General features: G+C 43.6%; 1 protein-coding gene across 1 annotated transcript in view; it reads left to right on the forward strand.

Moving 5' to 3' along the window:
- Positions 1-12,810, forward strand: part of GALNT17 (polypeptide N-acetylgalactosaminyltransferase 17) — a 217,277-nt gene that overhangs the window by 14,750 nt on the left and 189,717 nt on the right. The window lies entirely within an intron of this gene.

Here is a 12,810-nt window from a genome sequence, read left to right on the forward strand (position 1 = left end):
CAAGGGGCAGGGGGACAGGCAGCAGGGGGCAACATGTGGGAGGCCAAGGAGCAGGGGTCAAGCTGCTGCCCCCCACTGCCTGCCCCCCGTCATGGCTTTACCTGCTGCAGCAGTGAGTGCTACACATTTAAGATGACCTGCCAATCATTAGATGCTATACAATGGAAAATTGTAACAAATGTATACATTTTCCATGTATAGAATCTAATAGTCGGGGGTGGGGAGGGGTTGTCTTAAATTCAGAGACTTCCTGGATTTTGGCAAATTTGACAGTAGTGTCGTCACTGAAATAAGAGCCAGGATTCTTGGGTCCTATTCTGGGGCCTGCCGTTGACCTAACGAGTGACAATCAGGCAGGTAATTTTCCCTTTGGATATTTCAGTTTCTCTATCTGTGAAATGGGTATGATGATTTCTTGAGTATACTTAACAATTTCCTGGAAAAGTGGTAATGCCCTCATCCCCCTGCTTTCCCTGTGGCAGATTAGGGAGGTTTTTTGATGTTTTGGGAATGGTGCCTGGTAGTTGTTTGCAAAAGTTGTTCATGAAGTTTTTAATAGGTTAGACATGCACTTGTCTAAGATGGTTTAGATGGGGACAAACTTGCCTTGATCAGAGGGTTGGATTGACTGACCTCCTGAAGTCCTTTCTGGTCCTCCTTTCTATGCCTCCTGTGATAGTGACTTTCTTTCCCTTGAAGCACCTTCTCTTCTTTCCTTTGAGGATCTGAGTCAGTCTGGAAGTTAGGTTTTATGAGGGAGGGCTTCCTCTATTGGTATTTTCAAAATCCAAAATATTCCCACATCCTGATTCTCTTCTGGTTTTACAATTTGTGCAGTCAGGTGGTGTTCCGTTTTAGGTCAAATCATCATCATTACCATCTTTCCCTTTTCCACTGCACACACTACAATAATAAAAATAATCAAGGGCTATATATCTAGTGATGCATTAGGTCTGCAAGGGAAGAATTAGGAGAAGTGATAGCTGATTTTCCCTTTCAAACCATTCCAAAGGGAGGCTGAGAGCTTGCATTTCCATTTGTGGTGAGATGAGATAGGAATAAAGTAAGCAACTCAAGCCTGTAAAAATAGGCACTCAAGTGCTACAATAATGAGTACCATTAGAAAGCCGACGGATTATAATAATTGCAGTAATAAAAACAGCTCCTCAGCTGGTGTAAATCAACAGAGCTCCACTGAATTCAACTAAAATCATGGGTGATTTACACCACCTCAGTTTTTGGCTCCTCATCTGAAAAACCTCCTGTGACCAGTGAAGGAAGGTGAAGATGATAATTTGTGTTCTCAGGCTCTCCTATTTTGCAGGTAAAATCTTTTGAAAGTATCAAAATGAAATACTGCACCCCACCAAGTCCTTCTGCATCCACCGGATAAAGCAAAAAGTGTGCCTTAAAGGGGAACCCATCTGTATTAATTATTTATCTGCAATACTCCCTGCCATGTGCAAAGAAATACATGTCTAAACAGTCTCTACCAACCACTCAGTATGTAGCCCAGCAACAAACGTTGTATCAGGTGCTGTTGGTGGGCTCTGGAGACATTTCTGAAAGGCGCATAGGACAATGAAATGAATTCCTTTGAAAAAAAACTTTCCTCCCTTGAATAGCAGAGACCGCAGCTGGCAACGAGAATGCAAAATTAAAAACTGTTTTTCTTTATTTGCTGCTGAGATTAAAAGGCCCTGTTCTCATCCATTTCTGCTCTAAGGAATACTGTTCCAGTGCAGGCACTACTTTGTAATCTGGTCAAAGAGGGAATAGAGACCTGGATGTTATCCACTGTCTGGGTGGTGGTGGGAGGCAGGAGGCTGAGTTTAGTTAACTTTAGTCTCTTGTGTGTTTTGCAGTGTTCCCTAGCTTCATGGTCTGCTTGTCCCCAATTGTTAAAGTACTCTGCAAGCATCTACCTTTCAGCCAGAATCACCGCATTGATTCTGGGAACCTGAACTCTGCAACATGCCAAAATAGTATTGCAATATTGGGATAGTGTCTAGGAGTCCTATCATGAACCAGGATCTAGATGCTGTAGAAACAGAGCAAAATTACATTCTCTGTCCCAAAGGGTTTATAGCCTGAGCTATGCTCTGGAACCGGTGCCGCTGTAGTTGTACTCTGCTGGCAGAAGCTCTGTGGAAGCACTGAGTATGTTGGCAGAAGGAGTTTTCCTACTGCTTTAGTTGTGCCATCTCCCTGAATGACACAGGATAAGTAGAGAGAACCCTTCCCCACAGAAGATGACCTCTTCTGTTAGCATAGCTGACACCAGCCTTCACGACTATGCTACTTTCACAGTCACCCATAGCTGATATAGCAATTCAGGCAAATGGATCAGGCCTGAAGGAAAGCATGGATACAAACAGATGGAGAAGTTCAAGAAAACAACGAGACAGTTTTAGTGAGCATGATCAGCAGCAGTCTCAGCACACCAGAAACCTAACCCTTATCAACCTTTTGTAGGCACTGACAGAAGAGCATTTTAGGGAGTTGTCTGTAGGAATATAATGACATGGCTGTTTCATGAGCTTATCCCTAGCACATAATAATTCATCTATTTTTCTCTGTGATAAGAAATAATACCAAACCATATGCATACCAGAGATCATGCATATGCACTGCTAATAACGCATAGGCAAGAAGCTCAATAATAGGAAAATAATTACTAATGGCAATATCATCATCGTATAGTTCACGCTAATGATGGGAAATAATTACAAGCAATCGTGGTATCTTATACCTGGCACTTCTGATATTACAAATAAAATGGCTGTAATAAATGGATTGGCATTCTACAGGGAAATAATTTCAGATTTTACATTATGAGCTCTGAGATAGGAAGATTGATTCTGCAGGAGTACTAGCAACAAACTGAGGGGAGACGTAAAGTCGTCCAGGTGTGACTGTACTGACTAGAGTTGAGAAGGTTTGGTTATCAAGGGAACTGGTGAAGTGCATCTGTAAGGGACTGCAATAGATATGTGAAATTAGTATGCACGTGGATACAGGATTTTAATCAGTTCCTTAAATTTTAAATATTGATTGGAGATTTGGCGTGTCCATCTTTCAGATTCCTTTAAAGAAGCCTGTTTTTCAGAGGGTAGCAGCTCTAAAATTTCTGAAGATCAGAGGTTGGGCATTGGGGAACTTAATATCACGGGTGACCCCCATAAATACCATATTTAAGTTTCTGTTTCCTGGTAGTCAGATTCTGGAGTGTGGCGTTAGCTGTGTGATGTTCCCAGGCAGTAACTACACAAGAATATATGGAGGTGAAGATTATGTACCAGGAATGCAAGTGAAATGCTTTACCATGATATTTTAAGCATCCACAAACCAGTCGTTAAACTTTAGGAAGTTCAGAGTTACAATTACATTGCAAAGAAATCCAAACATATGAAGGTTAGAAATTCATAGTTTTGGCATCCAAATAGCCTCTACCCTTTAGGTACACCATACAGTAATCGTACAATTCTATCTAAATCAGTTTGGTGTTTGTGGTTGAAGAGGAGAAAAAAATCTGTTTTTATAGGCTCATCAGGTTTTTTTTGTCTTTCTCTGTTGGCATCGCTACACAGCAACATGTACGACAAACCTGAAAAACACAGATCCCTACAAATGTATAATATAAAAAGAAGCTAATTTTGATAAACGCGACAGTTCTAATTGTTTGCTCCCAGATTGTAAATTGTGGCCAGAAACATGAGTGCATTGTAACACAAAGTTCCTTCCCCAAAGGCAGATGCCGGGAGAATTTCAGGTTTGAAACTTTTTTTTTCCCCCTCATTGAAGTGCATGCTATACTTTATGTAAAGACTTTTTGTAGCTTGTCTTTGTTTGTTTCTGTTGTTGCTGGTTTATAATTGCAAAGACACTACACAGCTTGTGTTTTTGAGCGATAACACATTTCCGAGGTCGTTGAAGGCATACAGCAATATACCCCTGAGACATTGTGTTATCTCACAGTCACACGCCTTGTTTGAGTCTGTTGCTTAAGCATCACCTGCCTTTTTGCTGTCTGTCTGCAAGCATTTTTAATCTGGAATAATATCTCTTTGAAAAGAAAACCTCACGGTATAAAAGAAAACCTCAAGATAAAAGGCTACTTAAAAATACCTAGCTACATTCAGTGATGCATGTGACTGGTTGTAATTTACCTCGGTGTAACAATATTAGCTGTGACTGGATATATCATTATCTTGCTCCACAGCTCATTTCAACAACAACAATGCTCCCGGTGTGTTCCCTGGGGAGCAGACTGTTTTACAGGTTTGGAACGAGAGTGCACTTAAAGAAAAGTTTGTGTAGACTGACAAGGAATTGAGTCACGTTTGGACTCGTCTTAGGTACCCGAGTTGTCTTAACCAGCCCCAAATCCCCGGTGGTCCATATCTGCTAATTAACGACGAGCTAATTAATTACAATTGTTATTGTGCGGTTCAGTTTGTAGCCAAGTAAGAATTTTGCGAGATATTTAGAAGTATGGTGAACCGTTTTTGTTTGCTCATTTTGGTGTTTATTCCTCTGAGCTTTGCTGAGTGCCTTGAGGTCAACCAAAGTAAAGATTTGAAGCCAAATGTTCCCATTTCACCAGTTTTTGCGTGGTGTCCGCCATGTGTTCCAGTTCAGTCCCTAGCATTTATTTCCCTTCCCGTCGCTTTGCCTAGAAAATTTGCCTGAAAGGTCAGAAGTTTAGTCCACTTTCGAGTCCACTATAGGAGTTTCTTATTACAAAACTTAGCTTTAGTATAGCTGGCTCATAGTTCCTCAGACTTACGGCACAATTGGTTCCTGAAAACCGCGTCTTAAGTCAAAACGTTGCAACTCTGAACCAATTTTCTCATAAGAAACAATGCTGCAAATGGGGGATTGGTTCCTGAACCCAGGCCCAATACCCTATTTTCACCAAAAATACCCCAGAATTTTGTACTCGATCAATTATAGATGAGTAATATAGCTACATTAATATATTTATATTGTGAATAGCAATCATATTGATTTGGAAGGACTTCTTTGATGTGATCTTGCTGGACTTTTTGAAGGGCTCTTGGCTGGCATCTTCTCAGGAGTCTTGGCTGCAGGTTTTTCTGGAGTCTTGTCTGCTTCCTTAAAGAAAGCATCCAAGGAAGTTTGCACAGATGTTCTCCAGGGAGATGAGTGACACAGCGAACATGTTTGCTGGCATGGCATTGCATCAGATCAAGTGTTATAAGTCAAAACTGGCATTGTAAAGTTGAAACAGGGTGTCAATTTATAAACCTTGTAAGTGCGAAACGTAAGTCGAGGACTGCCTGCACACAGTTATCTAGTCTTCCTCTATGCTTCTTGCAGTGTATTGCTAATCGGAATCAAACCAAAAATGGTATCTGATCAGCCACTGTAATCTTTCTACAGGCCTGTATAGTTGGCCAAGCTCTCCATATTCTGCGTATCTGTTGATAATATCATAGTTGGCAATTGGGTTTTAGAGCACAGCAACAGATCTGGAGGGTGCGACAAGATGACCACTTGAGGTCTGTTCTAACTGGGTGCATCTACACATGGCGCTGTGCTTTAGTACTTCCTTTTAGAAGGATTAAAGCACGGCGCAGTGTGGGTGTTTTTAGTGCACTGTGCGCATGGTTAGATTTTGCTGCTACCTGACCATAGTGGCACACTATACCGGGGAAGCATGCCGCTACGGTGATGTAGCTGTCGATCCCATGTAGACCCATGTGATCACTACACTGCCGTAGCATGCTGTACAGCAATGTAGCATGTCACTACATTGCCATAGGGCAATGTGTAGCACACCCACTGTGATTTTCTGTTATTCTAAGATGTGTTGTTTCCTGCTTCCTGGGACTCTCCCTCCACTAGAGATTAATGGAGGCAGATAGAAACTAGAAGAGATAACTGAAATTGGATTGACTGGCATTTTTACTTGGGCTTTTGTGCAAGTCTTGCCTGGAAATGGCCAAATACCAGACATTCTTTTTCTCTTGCACATTTGCAAATATTGATTACATCCTTAATAAGTGTGTTCTTTGAATGCTATGGATATGATCTGAAAAATCATCCCTCCAGTTTTCTTCAGGAGGGACGAGACTGGCCGTCATGGGATGTTTAGAAAAACAAGAGGTAATACTCTGAATTCTATTGCAGTGTTTAGCTTGCCTTAAACTGTACCTCATTTGGTCCATGTTCAAATACCCTGGTCATGTGTATGCTGGGTTGATAGTCCAGTAATTAGGAAAGACAATCAAGAGCCAGGAAAGCAGCTCTTCTTCTGTGACCTGGGGCAGGTCAGCTTGCTTTGTGCTTTTCAATTTATGAACTGTAAAATGGATATAATCTTAAAGGCTCTCAAAAGGTCTGTGAGGCTCAGTAATTTTATGAAGCTCATGGAAATCTTCTCATCATTAGTGGTAATCTAGGAAGGCAAAATGTTGTTTTTACAGAGTGTTAGACAGAACTGATCAAAACTTTAGTAAGTTCAAACTATGTGACGTTTTTCTCCCCTAGTGTAATTTGCATGAAGCCCTGAAAGTAGCAGAGCCAAAGGCAAGATTGCCAATTTATCTGAAAGCTAACTTCTTCAGAGAGGCTTTTTTTTTTTCCTCCTTTGTTGAAGTCATTTAATTTCTAGCATGCTATTTCAAGACCTCCCAGCCTCACCAAATAACATGGCTCTGGGATATGCTGCAGAGAAACAATATTTGGGGATAAAACATTTCTTAATTTATATGACAGAGAATAAGTTTGTCACTATTGACCTAGCTGCAGCAGCTCTCTGAATACAGAGCCTAAAGCTACATGTTCTGATGATGCCATGTCAGGAAGCATTGAGTTATTTTTCTGTTATGTTAATAGCACTCACTAAAGTGATTGCTGAAAAAGAAATACTCGCGGTAAAATTAGGATTCATTTAAACTGATTTAGATTAAGATTCGATTTGAGAGTGAGTTCTGATTTACAGCCTAAGCAAGCTCACCTGGAGGGAATGCTGCATTTCAGATGCTGCAAAATCAGCCTCTCCAGGAACTGAGTCTCACTGGCAAGGGTGGTTTCCCAGATGCTGGTCCAACAAGAAGCAGCACTTACCTTGCAGTAGGACTGACGTGGCTCAGTTTAAAAAACAGTAAAGGCTCAGGATCCAATCCTCTAGTCCAGTGGGGGCCAAGCTATTTTGGCAGGCATGCCACAAATTAACCCTCCCTAAATGCCACTCCAGCCTTCTTCCCCTGCCCAAGCTGCTTCTCTGCTTTCTGCTTCTTGTCCTGTGCTCCCACCCAATCTGCTGCTCTCACTTCTGCTTCCTATCCACTGTGCTGCTTTTCACCTCACTGATTTGCCACACCAAGACATGCATATTGCAGGTTGGCCACTCCTACTCTAATCCTTTTTCTATCCCTCTCCTGCTGTCCCCCTTCCTCTCCTGCCCAGTCTTTTTGGATAGGTTGAAACCTGGCTCTTGAGTGAAACTCTTGTCCTTTTGAAGTCCAGGAGAGGTTCGCCACTGAGGGGGGCATCTACACGTGCACTTTACTGTAGAGATGACTAACTAGCTCCACAGTAAAGCGTCACTGTCTACACATGCGGTGCTATTAGGCTGGAGTAAACTAATTAACTTCACCGTAGGGTAGCACTGCCTGACACAAGTACTGTCCTATGGCAGAGTTATTTATTTTGTTGCAGTGCACATATAGACGGCAACTGAGACAGGCTAGAGCATGAGGCTGTAACAGTGCAGGGGCTGCCTGCCAGCTAGCCCCACACTGTAGCACCCTTGTGCCCCAGCCAGCCCCCCTGCAGCACGTTGAGCTGGGGCAGAGCACCTCTGGGTTGGCAGGCTGACCCCCCAAGCCCACTGCCAGCTGGGGTTGCGCCACACTGGCTCAACGTGCAGTCTTGGGCACGTGTGAATGCTGTGCCTGGGAGCAATAAACTCCAATGCAAACTGCAACAGAGTTTATTCAGTTGCGCTAACTTCACATGTAGATGTGCCCAGAGTTCTGTGTGGCCAGGATGTTTTTTCTTATATCTGAATAAATTAGTTTTGTGACCAGGACCTATCACTATAAGCCAAGCTCATTTGCCTGAAAAAGGCTGAAAATCCAAATCCAACCCAACCCAACCCAATCCAGATCTGAATTTCCCAGCTGGAGTCCTGTGTCAGCATGAAATATAAATCTTTCCTTTCCCCATTTCGATTTTAAAGTCATTTTGCTCCTCCATGTACAATCCAAGTCCCTAGGCTATGCACTGAATATTTTCTTCATAAAGCCTCAGAATATACCCAGGGTCTGTGGACCTCCTTTCTGGGAGAGCTCATAGGACTTATTATTGTATTAAGAATCTTTATGTGTACTGCAGTAGCACCAAGAAGCCCCAACTAAGTTTAGGGACTTGTGTGAGAAACTGCCCAAATGCTTTGTCTAAATAGACAAAGGGTGGAACAGCAAATAAAGGGACAGAAATCACAAAGCAAGCAGAGCTAAGATTAGCCCCCTGAGGCTATGTCCAGTGCCCATCTGCTGAACTGCATTACTTCTCTAGCGTGGAGACGCACCCAACGTGCGCCCGGAGTGTACAAGTGGACTAGATGCAACATGTGACCAGCCTAAATGCCACCCTGCCCCTTATATCAAGGTAACTGCATTGTTTCTTCTGTTCTCATGGCTTTCTATGAAACATGATATAGGATATGTCTTCTGGTCAGGGGTTAAACCAGGTAAAATTTGTTGGGTTAATAGAAATGGAAGCGAAACAAATGGAAATTTCTTGGGTCTCACTAGTTCCCATTTCTGTGTGACATACAAACCCTGAAACGGTCACACAAAGCTCCTCCAGGAACATTTGCACTCTTAGGCCATATCCAGATGAGCAGGGGTGTGTGCTTGCAGCAGCACTAATAGTAGTGGCACAAATTTGTGCCCCAGCACGTGCTCTTTGTTGAGGGACAAATTGTCCCACTTCAGGCAACTGGCCATGCACAGCTTCTCCTGGCTTCTGGCCGGGCTCCATGTGCTGCAAGGAGGGCTGGCTGGGGCACGTGGTCCCTCAGTGAGGGACTAGCCAACAGGCAGCCCCTGTGCTGAAGCACCCTGTGCCAGCCAGCCAGGGAGCGGCATGTGGAAACAAGGGAGCAGGCAGCCCAGAGAGCAGCCCCGTGGCTGGCTGGGGCTTGGTGTACCTCAGTGTGAGGGCTCTGCAGCACACAAAGATGGGGGAGTAGGCAGCCCTGGGCTGCCTGCTCCCCCCCCCCTCTCTGCATTTGTCTGGGTGCACGCTACTTTCATGTGCTTTGCCCCGCTTTTTTTATTGGGGTTTTTTTTGCTACCAGAAATCCCAGTAGCAAATTTTGCCCCGGTGCACAGTTTAATATTCATGGTGTGCGGTTTGTGGCACCTGAAAGAGGTTTATGGTGCCACAAACCACATGTGCCTGCATGTGTGGACATGACCTTAGGGCTATTCTCTTGTTAGATCCATTTCTTGCCTATGTATTGCCTGCAGCCCAGTAGTAGGGAGGGGAATATGTGACTGAGCAGGATCCAGCTGTTGGATTTTCTGACCAGTTTTGCAGACCAAGATGTTGGGATAAAGGGCCTGAAACCTTTGGTGCTTGCCTCAACCAAACCAGTGTTTTATGCCTTCTGAGGGTCACCCATCACTGAGCTATATATTACCATTCCTCCTTGTTTTAGTCTTGTTGTACTCTCCTTTTGACTTTGCATGCACAACTCCCTATGGCACTTTCTCTACGTCCTTCTTTCTGCAGAGAAATTCACCCTCTAGTATGAAAGTCTTTTAATTGTTTTTTAATCTGTCTAATAAATCCACAATATGCAGCATTAATAACTTACCTTCTGACAAAAAACTCATGAGAAACCAATGCTATACATGTGGGGTTTTTGTCTGTCAAAAAACTTCTGTGTCTCTGTCTCCTTGAAGCCTCACAAAAGGGATGCTGCTTCCATTAAATATTGGTCTCCTATGAGTGGCTCAGCATGAAACTAAAGTTGCTTCCATCATGTATGTATGTGATACAGATGCTGTGGGATGTGAACATTTCCCTACCACCACCGCCTTCCTCCCTTTTTCAACATAAAAGAGAGAAATGGTACCTGTGGGGAATGGATGTGTAAGAGGACACAGTGCCAGAAAGACACTGAAGAAAGCACAGTTATGTGTGTGGAAGAGTAGACATAAGGAGAGGGACTAGCCCATCCCATTTCCCCGAATTTGTCTCTGGCTGAGCACAATGGATGGGATGTACGGTAGATTCTTTTGTTCTCTGTTGTTTTATAGTGACCTGCTTCACCGCTCGTATATCAGTATTCTGACCTTGGATGTTACGTTAGCAGTGCTTTTTCTTTTTTTGAAAAAAGTTAAAAACAAGTCACTTAGACTTCCATGGAAATTCCTAGAAATTCAAGGGGACAGGCCTGAAAGTAATGTCATAGAGCCCTCAAATTCTGCAGAAATAAGAGCCATTCTTCAGCAATTTCTTTTACCAATATGATGGCGTAGCCTGTGTTATCGTAATAATAACACCTAGCTCTGATATAGCACTTTTTTCTGACTACCAATGGGAGAACTGAGGCACTGTGAAGAGAAAGGATCATCCAGCAGGGCCCAGGATAAAATACACTGATTGGCAGTCAGAGGGACAGCCTGGCGGCCATTAAAATTCTACATGAATTTTATGCAGTGCCCAGCACAGTAGAAACAAGTGTATGGCTGAGCCTTGCAGCACTGCAACAAAAAGAACAAGAGTAGCACCAATGATGTATTTATATCTTCCTTTTATGTACTTGCATGTTCAGTACTTTGCTTTTACACCATGTGTCTTTTATACTCTGTAGATATCTGAAAGTACTAATAAGTTCGATACCTATAATGACTCTAGAAACTGACAGATCCATTATGTACTCAGCGGTAGCACATACGCAGCTTTAGACAATTTAATTAAATGATCAGCAGTTCCCAGTAAGTAGAAGGTACTTATAGAACATGATATTAGGCTCTTCTGAAGGAAGCAGAAATCTCTTCATTACTGTAATAAGAGCAGGGGGAATTTCAGCTAATCCAATGGGAAGGCTTGGAAGATGCACACAGCAAACACAGAGACTGAAATGGCACAGCTGAGTAACAGGGATGAAAAAAACTGAGATGTGCTGCTCCCTGGTCACGTCTACATGTGCGCTTAACTGTGGAGAAGACTAATTAGCTGTGGAGTAAAGCATCACTGTCTGCACGTGTGATGCTGTTAGGCTGCAGTAAACTAATTCACGTCACTGTAAGATAGTACTGTCAGGGAAAGTACTGTCTTATGGTGGGGTAATTAATTGCGATTGGATGCATGTGTAGTAGGGCTGTGAAAAACAGCACTGTTTCATTTCGCCGTTTTTGATGGGACAGTGTTTCATTTAGAGTTTCATTTCGTTTTGAAACTACTGTTCTGTTTCATTTTGTCGAAACTGTTTCACTGTCTTGACGTTTCGCCCGTAAGCTATAATGGGGAACCATAAAACTGCCTATACCTTTGTCAGCTGTTGCCTGATTTTGGATGAGACTTGCAGGGATGGTAGCCCCTTCTGCAGCCGTGAAACCTGTCTAGTTTCAAGGAAATGGGTGCAGGGGTTTCTGTGAAACCACCTCAGGCTGCTAACAAGCAAAACTCATGACATGTGTGACTGTGTGTGTGTTAAGGTGTAGCAGGATAAAAACTGCAGGCATGGTAGCCCCAGCTGAGGCCATGAAGCCTGCCAGGTTTCAAGGAGATAGGTGCCAGGGTTTCTGGGAAACTGCACCTCAGGCTGCTGACAAGTAAAACTCATGCCATGGGTGACAAAAAGCAGCGCAGCTCAAACAATGCTGCCTTTTTATGCTGTTTTTCCATCGCTTCCCCAGAGCACTGGGATTGGAAGGAACTTCAGGGAAGGATTACAGTCACTGGCCAGCTAGACAGTCAGTATGAGAGCAGTCCTTTCCCCCTCTTCCCCCCTCTTCCTCATCCCTCTCCTTACTTTCTGTTTCCCTGCAGGGAAGCCCAGCTTTAGTTTTGAAACTCAGAACATTTCATAACTTTCGAAACGTTTTGACTGCCCTCGTTTGGTTTCGAGGCTGTTTCGAAGCCCTTCATTTCGTTTCAATTTTGCTGTTTTGAGCTTGAAACAAGTCGAAACAGCATCAAAACAAAACAGCCGGCAAAATTTCACACAGCCCTAACGTGTAGACACTGACAGCAAGCATAAATTGTGCTTGGTCACAGAGGCCAGACTCCTGCCTATCACTTAGCCACATGGCTCTACACATTCAGCACCCTCATGCCCCAGCCAGCCCCTCTACTGCCCGCCACCGCCACCTAGAGCCCTGTGCTGACCCATCATGTCCCCTGCCAGTCTGGGCTGAGCAGGGCAGGAGCGGACCTGGCATAAACTGCTCCTCCCTGGCTCAAATTACTGCTGTCCTGGGTGCACATGTGGATGCTGTGCCCAGGAGTACTTTACTCTGGCTCAAACTACTCCGGAGTTGATTGCTTTGAATTAATTGTACATGTAGATTTCATAGACATTAGGGCTGGAAGGGACCTTGGAAGATCATCAAGTTCAGCCCCCAAATGCACTTCCCTGTGTTTTTAAACTACACTGAACTGTTTTTCTGCTCGCGTTTGGCAGTGTTCCTTGTCATCCCCTCAAGCTGACGGGAATTAGTATTATTAATGGTCAGTAATAGAACTTGTTTAAATTGATTTGCCGGTGACCTTTTGATGGCCTTTAAATGAAGCACTGGCCCCGAGTGCTGTAGGGAA

Source organism: Alligator sinensis, unplaced genomic scaffold (genome assembly GCF_000455745.1).
Source record: "Alligator sinensis unplaced genomic scaffold, ASM45574v1 scaffold1227_1, whole genome shotgun sequence".
In the NCBI taxonomy this organism is placed as follows: domain Eukaryota; kingdom Metazoa; phylum Chordata; order Crocodylia; family Alligatoridae; genus Alligator; species Alligator sinensis.